The sequence below is a fragment of the Prorops nasuta genome, unplaced genomic scaffold (assembly GCF_024137725.1).
Source record: "Prorops nasuta isolate Cenicafe-Biocafe unplaced genomic scaffold, Cenicafe_Pnas_1.2 PNAS00061, whole genome shotgun sequence".
NCBI classification, from domain to species: Eukaryota; Metazoa; Arthropoda; class Insecta; order Hymenoptera; family Bethylidae; genus Prorops; species Prorops nasuta.
The window spans coordinates 166,912-183,259 of record NW_027116858.1 but is presented as its reverse complement, the minus strand read 5'-3'; the positions used below and the strand labels follow the sequence as shown (position 1 = coordinate 183,259).

The 16,348-nt window shown below is 46.6% G+C and overlaps 1 protein-coding gene across 7 annotated transcripts in view; it reads left to right on the top strand.

Moving 5' to 3' along the window:
• Positions 1 to 16,348, top strand: part of LOC136784595 (uncharacterized) — a 150,159-nt gene that overhangs the window by 90,004 nt on the left and 43,807 nt on the right. The window lies entirely within an intron of this gene.

Here is a 16,348-nt window from a genome sequence, read left to right as displayed (position 1 = left end):
GTTGAAAATTCAGCCCCAATTTGGTCTAGTATATACACCGCGTACAACATGTACGTATACACGTGCGTAAGATGGTTATATGGATGAAATTTTCATTCTTCCCGTACCACCTCTTTACATTTCACGCGCCACACTATCGCGCGCGCGCGGTCCGTGTGTACAACTCGTTTATATTATATATACACTGGTAAAATAATAAACCCACTTTCCTCGCTCGCGAGGAATTATACTGGCGTTCGCGCGCGGTGTGATCTTTGTTGTTGTTCCGAGAAAAGAGTGGCGTGCCAATAAATCGGGGGCAATTTTTACGAGCAACATTTTTCAAGCTGGGCGATATTACAAGAGAGTTTTCCAGGCTGAAAGAAAATAGTCAGAAGCTGGCATGTAAATTCATTCAAATGAGGGGCAAATTAAGGGCAACCATGAATCTAACCGTGAATTAAATAATACAGTAGCGGGGGAGGAGAGGGGTCTGTGGTAGAAACGAGAAATAAAAGGCCATTCGAGAGAAGAGACTCCATGGAATCTCATATTAAAGTTTTCATAGAAAAATAGCTCGACGACGGCGGCGACGACGACGACGACGACGACGACGACGACCATATAAATAATTTACACGGCCAAAACTCTCCTCTTCCACTCGAAAATTGAAATTATCTCGAGCCAGATTGATCGCGTATTCTCCTATAGGTATATATATATATATATATACATCTCTAAAATATGTGTGTATACCTATACCTTGCGTTGGATCAAGAGCTAAAAGAGAGCGAGAGAGAGAGAGAGAGAGAAGGAGGTTTAATCCTTTGAGTGAAACAAAGCGAGTTTCCTTGTAGGATAAACGATTAGAGTGGTAGGAAAACGAGACGATGCGACGGTCGTTTGAAAAATATCCTGCAAATTCGTGTTTTCTCCTGCGTCGTGGTCTCTGCGCTTTCAAGCTGTGGTAATCCGGTGTCTGTTTCAACCGAGCGACTAGCGAGAGGGAGAGAGAGTGTTTGCTTTCTCGAGACGGAAGAAGATTAATCCGCGCGACGAGAGAGAGAGAGAGACGGTGCGTCGTGTACTGTATGCACGGTCTCGCATGTTGGAAAGCGGCCCGGTGAATCGTCGAAGAATCGGGGGAAGATGCATGGTGAGATTCGCTTATGATCAGTCGCTGCGCCGCGCCGCTCGGGCGAAACTTTCATCGCCATTTAAGTCTTTGGAAAGTGCTCGCGGACGACGGGATCGTTAACTGGTAAGACACCGCCGTTTATAGACAAAGATCCTTCGCAATATATATATATACATATATATCTATATCTTATTCTTACCCCGTCTTTCGCCTTTTCTGCAGCCGAGAGAGAGAGAGAGAGAGAGAGAGAGATGGAGGACTAGCAGGGGAAGAAGAAAAAACTCGGAGCAAAGAGTGTCGCGTTGCTGTTTCGTTGCGTAATCGTGCGTGAACGCGGCATATCGGGGCTTCGGGGAGGAACAACTGTACGTGCTGCACGGCCCACACACCTTTATACACGTATCTATATGTGCAATATATGTATATAGTTTACCCCACAGAAACGATAAGCTATAAACATGTATATATATAAGAGAAGCGGTAGAGTACACCGGTGGAAAATCACTCGACCGAATCAACAAACTATATACATATATGTATCGAGGAGTAATTTTGCCGAAAGAAAAAATTAATTTCACTGTGGATAAATATGAGAGAAGTTTATTTATATAATAAGCGCGAGTTTATTTGCGCAAACTTTTGCTCTCGGTCTATGCGAGGGAATTAATATCGAATTCCCGAACGAGCCACCGTGTGCCGCCTTTGGCTAATAATTTCCTTCTGGAATGCGTTTAATAGATTGCTGAAAAGTCCGATAAAAATTGGAGAAATTGCATCTCTGCGCTTACGGTGGGAAGTTTGCGCTACGCTTTCATCGGATGATTACAGCATGTACATATGTACGTATTATGTATATGTAAAAGAGCGCGAGTGGAGAGAAGAGAGCGTGCGTGAAATGTTGGGCTTTCATGGCTGTGGAGCGTCGCGTCGGTCGGTCGGTTGGCTGGACTTTGGTGGGTGCATAATGGGTAATTGCCACGAGTCTCCTGCCAGTCAGTCATCCGACCAGACAGTTAGCCGGTAATCCGAGACGATAGCGCGCCTTCATGCCGAATAACGTTGGGGCCCGAGAGAGAGAGAGAGAGAGAGAGAGAGAGAGAGGAGAATCCCCAAGAGTGAGCAAATTTTATCCATAAGCCGAGGCCCCCATATTGCCTGCTGCTCTGCGGGGCTCTAAGAAAAATTTCCATCGATTCCCCATCTATGCTCTTCTCCTATTTCTCTCTCTCTCTTTGTTCAAAGAACCCTCCGCGCAATTTTGTCCCCTATACATATAGCTCTTGCAGCACACACGAGCCATGCATTCCCATTTTACTCTCGATTCTCCTTCACTGGATTATTGCGCTCTATATTGAGTTTTGTTACGCAATATATATATATATATATATATATATATGTATAGATATAAGCTCGACATATCGCAGCTATACCATATACGCACGGGATGATAATGTATACATTGCTGAAATGCTCGTTTTCTTGCAACTCGACTGCAAATCGAGTTTTACGATTACTCCGAAATAATTGGAACGTGTGCGTGCGTGTGTGCGGTGTGCAGAGTGTGTCTGTTGGGGAAAGTCAGAAGCTACGACTGTACGGGAGGGAAAAATAATGGAGGTGGAGAGTGTAAACGTAATGAAGGGTAAAATGATTTGGGTGGTTAGAGGGGTAGAAGGGTGAAAAGTGAGTTAGGCTTGTATCGGTCGATTCTTCGGTAGATTTGTGTCGGCACTGGATGGCAAATGGTTCGAGAGCGGAACGGGGATGCACGGTGGTGGGTGCGAGCGTTAGTCCCCGCACGTCAGAGCGTGGCAGGATATATCCACCGGTTGATATCCCAGCAGGAAACACAACGAATGGCAAATGGCAATTCCGTGCATACGTAAATTATACGCCGGCGAGGCTGCTGCTGCTGCTTCCCCGAAGGCGCCAACTTCCAAAACTCAATTTCATTGTGGGGTGATGGAAATTGGTGCGCGTGTATAGGTATAGATGCAGGGTTAGGGGGGGGGGGGGGGACTCATTGCAACGCAGGGACCGAGACGGACGAACCAACGGACGGATCGCCCTCCCTCAAAGTGCGCGCATGTAGGGACTGCTTGACTTTGGACAAAGGCTCGAGAGCGCGATAAGTGCGGCAAAATACAAGGGACAAGAGAGGGATCGAGGAGCTAACCGTATATATATAGTTATATATATACGTACATACGGCTATAGTATAGGGATGAACCTACCGAATCTCCCCTTTATCATCGTCTTATTCATTTCGCTCTCCCACCCCCCCCCCCCCCCCCCCCCCCAGCTCCTCCGACGACCGCGCGATGGACATTCGTTTTTGAGAGGTGGTGCTGCAGGAGCACCTCGAGGACTCCTCCTGCTGATCCTCGCGCCGTGATTAACGATCCCGAAGGAAAGGCGAGAGGAGACATACCCTGGCACTCGCTCGTTTACGGCCCCAATTAATACCAATCATCGAAGATTCTCCTTTTTCTCACCGCGATCCTATTGTCGCCGTCGCCGTCGTCGTTTTGATGCTCTCCATCCACACGCTGGTGCGCGCACCTCCCGCGCATCAACCAAGCTGCAACTCTCCTATTGTCCGCTTTGCAAATAAATCTTCTGGCGAATATCAGCCGCGCGCGGCCATTGATCATCCTCCTAAATATAACGCTAATAAGGATTTAATCGTGCAATTGCCTATTAATCTTGCTCAATAGAGCAAGCGCGCGTTTCACCAATAATAATAATTCAGCCGTAGAAAAATTATTAATCTTGCGCCATAAAGCTTATTATTGATTAAATCGTATTATTAATTGCAAACTGCTTCTTTCTCCCGCGGAGCCGTGCGCGCGCGATATTGATTCACCTTTCTCTCCTCTCTCACTTTTTTACTGCCGATATATATTGTGTATATTACGATTGAGAAAATCTCCCGGCGGAGAATTTCTCGACTTTTCTTCAGGATATTAGTCAAGGTAAGTTAAGCAGCGCGAAGCGCGATCCTGATTCCAGTGCGCTATACCTATACCATTGCTTCTCACGCGCGCGGTACGTTATATTGAGAATTTTCTACGGTGCTCCCCTCTCTTGTACACTATATATAGTATATATATAGTCTTCTTGTACCACGACTCCCTCCAGAGACAGAGAGAGAGAGAGAGATCCATAGGAATGGCCGAAAATGTCGTAGTGGCTAAGAACGACGAGCGTTTTCCGGTCGACCGTTGAAATAACCAAGCAACAGAACAGAGACGGTTAATTAACCTGGACACAGTTTATAACTGCACATATATATATATATATATGTATATGTATAAGTGTGTGCAAAAGTCGGTCGAGTGGAATGCTATTAGCTGCGTGCTCGAAAGTAGTAGGAAAATTGGGGGATCGAATTAATCGCGTCGGAACGCGTTGAGGGCAATTGGAGTGGAGGGGAGGAGGAGGTTGACGGAAAGTATGATTTTCACTGGATGGATTACAAGCGGTTATAATTTACACACTGACTGCTGGTGTGTGTGTGTGTGTGGCAGTACTGCATGGATCGATAACGAACGAATCCGATAAATCGCGCAATGTTTATGAAACGATCCACGCGATGGGAGACTAATTTATCGCGCGCGAGCTATTCCCGCGAGTGTTTTAGCGTGATATTTTTGTGGTTGGAATTTCGAGGGATTTGGGGGAGGCATAGAAGGCTTTCGGTTGTAATTAAAAATCGTTGGGCATGAGGGATGGATGGTTGGTTGGTTCGGAGCTATATAGGGCTCTACACGTTCTCGCTTGACAATAATTTCCAGGCGAGTAGGCGCGCGCGATGGGAATGTCATTGAACCGTGGTAAATAATGGCCATTCCCGATGAGCCAGGTAATAATAGATCCGTTCGCCTGTGGAATGGCCAAGCAAGCCTTTCTTCCTCCTTCTCGATGGATAGAGGAATTATAAAGAACATACACACACACATATATATATATATATATATATATAGGGAGAGCAGATCCCACACTGCACCGAGTCGAAGGATGACTGTGCGACACGCGAGCACGCACTCTATGCGCTCTCTCTCTCTCTCTCTCTCTCTCTCTCATGCTGCAACTCTTGCAACCCCGTTTACTTGCCCAATCGCTCCCCTCCCTATCGTGATTTCAATTTTTCAATCCACCCCCCCCCCTTCCCCCTCTCCTCCTCCCTCTTCTTCGAGTGGAGAACCGAGTGGCAATACTGCTTTACAAGTCAAATAAAATTGAACGACAACGGGCCGATATAACGCGATATACTTATACTAGTAGATGCAAAGGAAGACACCGTCGTGGTGGTCGTGGTCGTTGTTCGAAAAGCCAGGGAAACACGGATGCCAAAGGAGCTTGGCTAAAACTTTCGCAAATGTATATTTCTCAACTGTCAAACGCAACGAGAATTTCCCTTATAGCCCATTGGCCAGTCTATATAGGGGCGCGAGAAGCATAAATTTATATATAAACGTATCTTTTTTTCCTCTTTTTCACATATATACATACATATGTATATGGTAGAGTCTGTTAAAATTAACGGAGTGCATGCAGGAAAATGGGCAAAATATTGGCGCGGGGATAATTTGATCAATTAACGGGTTTAATAAAGGGAATTAACGAGTGTGCAGCATACCAAAGAGAGAGCGATTATTTGATCAGTTTAATGTTTCTCGTAGCGATTATCATTATTGTTATTTCAATAGGATTAAAGGGGTAGAAATTTGTGCAGTTGTTTTCGGTTTGTTGGCTGGCGAGCGAGAGAGAGAGAGAGAGATAATGGAAGAAGCTGGTAACGGAAAAAGCTGCTGCAAGTTTCGCGCGAATCGGAGCGGAATTTCCAGGGGCCATCGGGTAAATTAAGACATACATAAAACATACGATTATTTAATTGGTCGAGCGAGTCTCGTAAATCACCACTGGGTAACTTTGTAGAAGAGAGAGAGAGAGTGGCAGTTTCTCGAGGTCGACGGTGCTAGTAGTGGTGGTGGTGGTGGGTGCCCATTTATCTCGACTCTCTCAATAGAGCTTTGGAATGAAAACGAGAACATCTCTCTCCCTTCGTTATAAAACTCTTCATTAGCACACGCCGCGCCGTTACGGAAGGGCGTCTCTCTCTTCGAGTGTATCTTGATTCCCTTTATTTAACTGTAATATACTCATCGCCGGAAGCTTAATAAGAATATACACTGCAGTGGTGGCAATCGGCCGACGCCAGTTATTAAATAGACCACTCTCAAAGCACACCGTTTAAACGGCCTGCAATTTGCGATAAGTTCCACTCGACGTGGATCTATTATATATATATATATATATATATATATATATATATATATGTATATGTAGAAACTTGGGAAACGCTCACCGGCGAATCATCCATTCCGATTTTCATGCTACTTCCGCAAAGCGATAATTGTAGAGTTTTATTTAATAATAAGCGTTGTTACATTTATTCTTTGCCTCGCGATCTTTCCTCTTCAGCTGCACTACCGCGATATCGATGAGTTCCGCTCGTCACTGCTCTCACTCTCAACACACTACACATATATATATATATATATATATAATTCTCTCTATAATTTTCTTAAATATTCCTTATACTATTAAATCTCCGTAGGGATGTGTATTTTTTGTCTGCAAGGGCGCTGGCTCGATGTATCGTTAGGACATGCTCGCAACGTTCCTAAAATATCCCCGGAACATTGCGCGATATTAGATCGTTCATTCCTACAGATTTGCTCAGAATCTACGTGCAACTTGGTATTAATAGATACGCGTGTTTATATATGTATACATGCTGAGGAGCATGCGTGTGTGTGCATGGAGGAATTTACTTTGGCTAAAATGTCTGACGAGATTGGTGTTAACACATACACACACGCGCGCGCGTTACACAAGAGGGAAGGACCGGGACACCGTTTTACGAGGAGCGTTATTAATTATGGGACGTCGTTAGGAGCCGGCTCGGTGCTCCACATAATCGTGCAGCGCGCGACCATGTCGGAAATAAAGAAACTAATTCGAGGGTGCGAGACAGCGTTCCACCACCACCTGCAGCTTTAAAAGCTTTCTCATCCTCCTCCTCCTCTCCCCCGCACCCCTCTCGAGATCGAACTCATCCACTGCCATACTTTTTTCCAGCATCGCGTAGCGTCTCAAATCACTATCTGGTTTTATCGCGGAGAAAATCGAGACAGCGGCGTAAACTTTTAATACCCGGTCCGTCGCAGCACGCAACTCGCGAGGGACGGGGAACGAGCAACGAGTTAATAAAACTCGGCAAATCGCTTGTAAAAAAAAAAAAAAAAAAAAAGAAAGAAAGAAAGAAAGATGCCCTGTGCGCTGCATCGATGGATTCGCCTGCTTCCTCTCGATCGTGGCTTGCTTGCCTCCTTGCGCGAATAATCGCTCGTTCGAACACTCATCGGCACAGATCGGAGAGAGAAGGGAGGAGGATTTTTCGCACCGTTTCATTTATTTATTCGGCATTATTCATCGAGAGAGAGAGAGAGAGGATCATGAAGCACTGCTGCTCGTGTGCTTAGAAAAGTCTATATAGTATATATACACAGGGGAAGCATTACTCATTGTTCTGCATTGTTTCGAAATCTGCGCGAACGGTGTATTTAAATTGGATTGAGGAAAGGAAAGTTTTAAAGTGTGCAGTTCTCCCTCGGTGCAATGTGCTTGGCAATCGAACGCCGCGTTTCTCCTCCTCCTCCTCCTTCTTCTTCTTCTTGTAGAAGCGGTGCGCGGTAGTGGTGCAGGCAAGCGGGGCAGCCTTGCTAATGCGAGGAGGAAGAATGAACAGCGAAGGATTGTGTGTGTTTCGCACGGCCAGTCGTGACGGCCGGAGTGGCCCGGCCGACCAAGCAAGAAAAAAGCGGACGGCGTGAAGAATTTAGCGCGAGAAATCGCAGCGTTGCAGGAGCATTCGGCAAATAAAGCAAGCCTTCTCTCTCCTTTGACGAAAAATCAATTTCTCTGCCATCTCGATTGGACTCGCTAATTGGCCACAAGCCGATTTTCCACAGCCCAGCTCCCACTCGATCGACCTACGAGCAGCGCTAATCGGACAAAAATTCCTCCACGACTATCCCACGTGTATGTACTACGCGCTCGGTAACGTAAAATCCCATTCGGCCAGTTAACGAGGAACCACTGTCAAGTTGCCCCCCCCCCCCCCCCCCCCCCACTCGAAATGTTGAAAATGCCAAAAATCCAAAGAGTTGTGGTAGCACCCGAACAAGTTCTATAGTTGCATGCTTATTGCTATTTTTCCAAAAAGTTGCCTGCAGATATGCAACTGCAGGAAAAATTAGAAAAAGATGATGTGCAGTGCCAAGTTCGCACATTCTCTATTTAATATTCAAACCGCCAATATCCTTTAAACTAAAAGTCCCACAGATAAAAACTATTAGAAATGTATATATAAAACTCTTTGGGGTGCCATCGGAACTCTAGTTAAAAATCGTAAATTAAACAAAATAGCAAGCAACTGTGTCCGGGTATACAACTCTTTGCTTCTTTTCCATTTTTTAAGTTTGGGCTGCCAACTTGACAGTCTGGTTAAATAAGAACCGATCTACCAAATATTAATCGAGCAAGCAGCCATTTATAGATTTGTTTTCTCCATGCACGCACCCCATTATCTCCGCCTATGATATACACAACGCACGCGCTACGGCTATTACGAGGGAAAAATTTGCCAGCGATTTTCCACGATTTAATAGCGTTTGAATTTTACCGCAGCTGTCCCACGCCGGACTAATTTATCGCTTCCGTTCTCCAACGATCGGTTTTGCTCGGAAATTCGAGCTCCCTGGTCCGGCCCGGCCCGGCCCGGCCTCTGTCACTGCAGCGCACAGTGCAGCGCATGCATACATGTGCGCGTATATACGTCTGCCTTCTGTATACTCTCCCAACACTGAACCTTTTCAAAATAATCTTTCTCTATACGTGCACGTGTCCCTACAATACAATTACCGCGGCGATAAACAATATAGTCTATCGCTAAATTTCAACGTAGCACGGCAGAACAAACGATTAGCTCACGATCGATTAATCGAGAATATAATTGAAGCGTGCATATATTAAATTAATGGAAGAAAATCGCGACGCGGCGCGGCACTAGTGATTTGAGCGACGAAATTACGAAAATTCTCCCTTTTAACCGTCGGGAACGCAATGTTAATATTTGCGCAACTGCCTCGTGTTTCGACAAATATAATTATACTTTGACTTTATTGAAACTGCCAATTTGCGAAATAAAAGCCTTATAAAATGGTGTTTACGGGGATGCACCGGCTCATTGCTCCGTACGCGTGTCCTATACGCATATGTATATACATACATGTATATGATATTCTGCCAATGATCGATCGTCGTATGTGCATGTGTATAGGTATAGCACCGTCGCGACGGTGCACCCAAGCGCGTATTCTTCATTCTCGATCCTCTCAATAAACCTTATCGTATATGCGTATCGTTGAGAGGTCAACCATGCATGTGAAAAATGCTCGCAGCCCCCGGTAATTTTTCAATCTGTACATCTATATATATATATATATATATATATATAAAAGCGAGGGGGCCGGCCATTAAACACTCGATGCTTTAATTATATCCAATTGGAATTTAAAGGATCCGATTTGTGGACGCGGAAACTTTTATTGCTCGGTCGGAATCAATTTGAGGAATGACCATTTGACGCGGTAATTAAGGAGAGGGAGGTCGGTGCGCGAGAGACGATAATGCTTTGCTTCGTTCGAGGTGAATGAATGGAAAGCTATATAGGCTCTTCTTGGAATTGCCGTCGTCGCGGCAAATCAGTGTGCGAGAGGAGTATATATACACATATATAGCTATACCTATTCGTCTCTCGACGCTTCGCGCGTCGCGCCCGCTTTAGAGTGTGTTGGGGTGTTTTTCAGGAAAGCCGTGCAATTAGGCGGGAGCGCGAGCTGTTCCTTGGAACGTGCAGGAGGAAGAGGTTCCTTCTCTCGAGGATCCCCTCCCCCATAGCGTCGGGCGGCTCGCGAGATTCTCTCTCTAGATGCGAGAGAGCGGATAAAAGCGGCAGTCGTGATGAAACGTTGCTGCAAAATAACAGTGTTAGGGCCACTGGTGCGTAGCGACCTTAAGCCCCCCCTCGTCCACAACGAGCCAACGGCCCCGACCGACACACTGCAGGGAAAGGGAGCGATGGATCGCGCGCGATCCGAGGTGCGAGAGAGAATCGGGACGCTAGCTGCACTCTCTCGCGACTATATAGCCGAGAGGCCCCAGGGGAATAAAGACCACAATAACGCACCATGCATTCTGCCGGCCCCCCTTAAAATATCCTCTCGCGATCAACGGTCCAAGCGCTGCGATGATTATTTTTTCAACGATAAGTCGAGTAATTTGGGAGACGAAGGAAAAACTGCGTTGGGCAGGAATTGGGTAGGGGGGGGGGGGGGGGGAGAGCGTATATAAAACAGAAAGAGAGAGGGCCAATGAGAACGGTGGAAACGACGACGCGCTCGGTCTGGCCCGCAGCGTACGGTGCATGGGGCGAACCTTCGCTTTCTCGAGGGTGGTGTGGGAAACAAAGAGGAAGGAGAAAAGTAAAGGTGGGACGAGAGGGGGAGGGGGAGATTGGCCGGAAGACAAAAACGGAGGAGAACGCGCGAGCGAGCGGCCAATAAAAAGAGACACTGCAGGGGCCTGAGCGGCGGCTCTGGAAGGGCCAAAAGGGAAAACGGGTTGAGGGAGGCGAGCTGGTAGCAGCGGCAGGATGATGCTGCGCAAAAGAGGAGAGGGGGAGGAACAATGACGGAGAACCTGGATTATTTCGGGGACAAAGATGGAGCCAATGAAATTGTCCGGCAAGAAAGCAAAGAGAGAGAGAGAGAGAGAGAGAACTGGCACGGACAAAGAATTGGGTGTGAAACAAAGAGGAGTCGCTGAAAGCGAGGGGGAGGAGGAGAGGAATCGGAAATAGGGGGAGGGAGGGGCAAATGTTGGAGAAAAGTACAGGGTTGAAGGATTCGTTAAACGCGAAATTGTTTCGGGCTAGAGCCGAAGGTGAAAAAGCGAGAGGGGAGAAATTGAGCGTGAAGAGTGGATTGGTGGGGGCCGGGATAAGGTGTATGGGGGAGCATCTCATCGGTAAAAGTCCAGATTTGCCCGAAATGAATCCAGCTTTAAGATGTTTTATACAGTGTGTGTGCGTCGGTGTATGTACCTATATGCATATTATACTATAGATGATGGAAGGTGGAGGTTGAGGCCGGGTGAAGTAGGTGGAAGTAAGCGGTAGCGAGAGATAGATCCTTTGTGGGTTGCTTGCAGCCTGGAGACTGCGTGTCGCTGTGTACGTCCCATATATACGTAATACTCTCTCAACTATATAGGAGCTGGGGCCGAGAGCGAGCGGGAATATACGGTGCTGGCGCGATTAGGTCGGCCTTCTGACCGCTTTTAACGCCAACTGGCCGTTTGGCTCGACGCTAATGCGCCACATCCATCATTCTGTCCGCGGCCCCAATCTCGGACGATAATGCATTTACGTGTGCACACTCTTGTAACTCCCTCCCGCCTCCTTCCACTTGCTACGAATTTCTATCATTCGATCATCATCCGTTTTCTCTCCCTACGAAAATCCCCCAAGAAGTTGCGCCAGTGCAGTGCGCGACCGCGCCTCGCCTCGAGGAAAGAAAAACTTGCACTGGACGTATGTACATGCGCACTTACGACCTTAATTCTCTCTTCGCGTCTCCCTCGTGTTCGCGCGATCGCTTCAACATTTGTCAATATCGAATCACACGCGCGGCGTTGTATGTACATACGAGCCGGCCGGCCTCGCCGCACTCTCGCGCTTTATGCGCCATGAAAAACAAAGCCGTACATTCCGTATATATATATATATATACAGAGAAACACATGTATACACGCAGAAAGTGGAGCGTTGCTGAAGAAGAAGGAACAAAGGCTGCATGTGCGGGCGCATTGCATGTAAAGGGACGTAGATCGGGGGATTGGCGCGGAGCTTGGAAAAATCATAGAACCTTGGGATTCCCTCGAATAAGCCACTTTTATTTTCGATAATCATTGGCGAGTTTTATAGAGATGCAGGTGGTTGTTTTGCGGGGCAGCAACGCGTTGGTATGCCGCGCGCGGCCGCGAGCGTCGAGAGACCGCGATAGATCGGATTTATTTGGATAAAAAGTTGCTCGTAAAAATGGCAAGGCTGCCTTGCTTTGTCGTAAACGCGCTGTAATAAAAGATGGAGCGTTGCTTAATGGGTCTCGGGGTAGGGAGCGGAGTTGGGGAGGGGGGGGGGGGGGGCATTACCCGAGTCTTCTTCCTATACTACGAACGAGCGACTCATCGCGATAAAACTGGCATCTCCAACACCCTCCCGTAACTTCTTGACCTCGAACCAAGCAGAGCGCGATATACCACCAGACGCTCTAATGAAATTCTTCAACTGTTACCGCTCTCCCCAACTTTCACTGTTTATCGCACACCGAAATTATATCCCCCCGCCCCCCCCCCCCTCCCCACTCCTCCCGCACCTGCACAAAACGATTCACCCCTAAAAGCCATCATCGGGGATCCGGAGAGATTCCCGAGCAACCAGGAGAACCCCTCTCCGATCGCGCAAAAACCTAAGCCGATTATCCGCGGGAGGATGTTAAACTGCCTATTAGTTAAGTCATCTCCCCGCACACCCTTCTTCCTCTATATTTATCTCGTCGTTATCACTACTGACCCAAACCAACCACCGCCTCATCCCTCGAACGTCAATGTGTCATTATCTCGGGAAAATGACTATCGATTGCAGAGGGAGAGAGAGAGAGAGAGAGAGAGTGTCCCTTCTCCCTTATCTTTGGCTACATGTTGCAGAGACAGATGTGTGGAACCCCTGCAAGAATGAAATCATGATCCTATATGCATGTAATATATGTTTCACTCGGCGAGGAATCGCGTTATCGATACACGCCGGAACGTTTGCCACATTTAGCCCGGCCTTTTATTAGGAAAGTTTTTTAATCGCTGAAAATTACGATAGAGTTGCGTTGGCGCCTCCTACGAATGAGCGGTTATTAGAGAAGATTTTCAGAAACGGTTAATGGAATTCTCGACCGTTAGCCGGCAAGTTTGTCTTCTTATCGGCAAAAGCACCGATTAAAGGCTCTTCTCTATTCTACCTGGCTGCCGTTGCAGCAATGATCCGATCGGAAGACGAGAAAAGTAAGCCGATTACTGCAATAATACAAAAGTACAAGATTAGGAATGGGAAACCTATATATATATATATATATATATCGGGGGAGGGAGGGGAGGGGGGGTCGGATGAAATTTCATTATTGGCCAACTTTTCCAGACTTGTACTATTATTTACAGAGAGCTCACGTAGTACTACACCTCTTCCTGCTGCGTGTATCCTCGGGATAAACCTATATATATATATATAGAGCAGATGGATGGCGAGTCCATCTATTTGTTTTCAACGTCATTATAGATTATCGATACTATTATAGAAATATATCCACTCGGTTTCTCGTTAAACGAACGCAATTAGCCGGGTCGACTTTCTCGTCAGTCGTAATTTAACGAACAACGCTTTCCTTTCTTATAGAATATAAATTCATTTGCTCCGTATCTAGAGTATGTACAGTCTATATATAAATGGAGAAGAATGAATATCCAAGAAACAGGTGTATTTCAAGAAACCACTATTAAGGGCATGTATAATCGCGAGACTTTTATAAACTTGGGGAAAGAGAGTGAGCGATCGATGAAAAAAAGAAAAAGGGAGGAAAAAAAAAGAGCGACGATTGCTGATGGAATAAAATCACGCGCGTTGCAGTGGAGGAAAAAGTCGATAGATTTAAGTGGATTAACTATACATGTATACGAGGTAATTTGTACATATATATATATATATATATATATATATAGATGTAAAATCGTCGGATTGAATATCGGGATGATTCGTTTGTGACGCACGCAACCGCAGTTTCTCCCCGAGTTTCTTAGAGATTGCGATGCTAGGGGGGAGGAAGAAGGAAAAAATGGAAAAAATGGTGATTGAGACAGCGAGAGAGACATAGTTTTTGCCATGGAGAAAGTTTTCGATACCCCGTTGCGCGCCATTCGGCCGGACTGATTTTAATCGAACGAGTAATTTATATCGACGGCGATAATCCAATTAAATGGCAATCTTTGTTATTACGACTTAATGAAATTCTCCAATTGCCGGGCGCAAGTTTCTTGTTTTTATCTGCAGGGGAAGACGCGGGCGCGCGCGGCGAACGAGGGAAAAGCTTTCAGAGCCACTTAGGAGTCTAAAAAGTATCCCCCCCCCCCCCCCCCCCCTCCGTGCACCCTCCGAAGGCTGCAGTGTGCCGAACGTCGCGTCACGTTCCACCGAGCAAGTCGAACGTCTTTTCTACAAATACAAAAATACCTCGCGCCTTCCATGTATATGTGTGTACATATGGTCAGCATTGAAACTCGACGGCACATAATGGGCCATTTCCCCGAGATAAGGCAACAAGATAAGCCCAAGTGCAGTTGTCCTTTTTCAAAACGAAAACTTGGGATATTTGTCAAAATAGCCGCAGGCCCCGGCCGCCCGGCCATAAACGTCACTAAGGATTATTTTAATGTGTGCAGCTGAATTAAGTACGATGAGTCCTCTTTGTTATCGAAGCTGTGGGAGGCGCCAACACTCTTGTCCATTCCACCTCCTCTGTTACTCCATACACATACTGTATATATATATATAGCGCGCGAGCTTAAGGATTTTCCTCATTTCCGTTCTTTTTCCCATTCGTTGCCGAAGAGATCTCTTAAATTTGTCGACACGTATTTCGTTGGAGGAGCTCTCGCCAATTTTAATCGGAAGTAATTTATATCACACGGGGCGCCAATCTTTAATCGAATCTCGATGTTGCGCAAGGAGCGAGCTATCGGCGCGGAGAGAGAAAGAGAGAGAGAGAGAGAGAGTTGGATGGTGAAGTGCATTAAATTTAAAAGACGCGTGCCCCGCGCGCTTTCAAGTGCTTCTACTGCTCGAATCTCCTTATTAGGGCGAGCAGGTACGGAGTAGCACATTGTTCGTCTTGTAAGCGGAAACTCAACAGGTTGAGAAATAGGAGACTCGAAGCCCCACTCGGTTAGAATGGTCGAAAAGCAAAGTTTCCCGATCCAGAGGAATAAAAAAAGGGAGAGATGGTGCGGGAGAAAAGAATTGACGAGGGAGAGTAGTCTTTCAAAGGTGAAACTCTGTTCCTTTCAGCCTCTTTTTGCCTTTTCCCCGTTGCTGCACTCGCGAGATGCCTCTTAACGCACGGCCTGCCCACGCCACACACCACACACACAGGACTCTCTCGCTTTGGTTTCACATAATTCAAAAGCACTTTTGTGTAACCTTGTTGTATAAGAGGGAGGGCAAAAGAACCAATGGCCGTCTCTGCTAGCGTTGGTGGCGGCAGCCGGTACTCGTGTCACCCACCACCACCACCCCCTCCCTCCCTCTACACGACTCGTCGTTCAATCGTTAACATTTCCAGTTCAAGTCCTGGAATATCCAAGAGCATCAACGTTTCATCGCGCGTCTCCCCCAATATACCTATATAGATGTAGTATATAGGACGGATCTCGGGGCACGAAACATTCATCCCCCGCCCCTGCATTATCGATAGTCTTTTCGGTGGGCTTCCTTACCGATCGAGCATGCCTATATATATATATATATATATAAATCGAAGGATCCCCTCGAGGCTCGAGCACCGCTTCTCGTATACTCCAGCATTTTCCTACGAGAGTTTATATGCGGTAACGAGAGAGAGAGAGAGAGAGAGAGAGATAATCGGTGAAATTTCTTCTTTTATTCGGACAAACTTTCACGGTTAAGCCGTACGCGTACATATATAGATTTGCGTATACATGTATAGAGAGGGGATGAGTATATAGTAGGTATAGAGGAGGGTAGGAGGTTTTTGCTTTTTGGCGTTCCGCTCCCTTTTATATTGGCCGTAGCCACGTGACACGAAGGATTGGATGGAACAGCTGGTTGAGGGTTGGAAGGGAGGGGAACCCTCGGGCTCCTTCCTACCGAGAGGCTCAACCCCTTCGAGTGGCTCTCTTAAATATCGTTAATGCCCATCGTATAAAACTGCAGGCTGCTCTGTGCGCAGGGGATATTGTTCGGCCTCTCATTAAATGCAA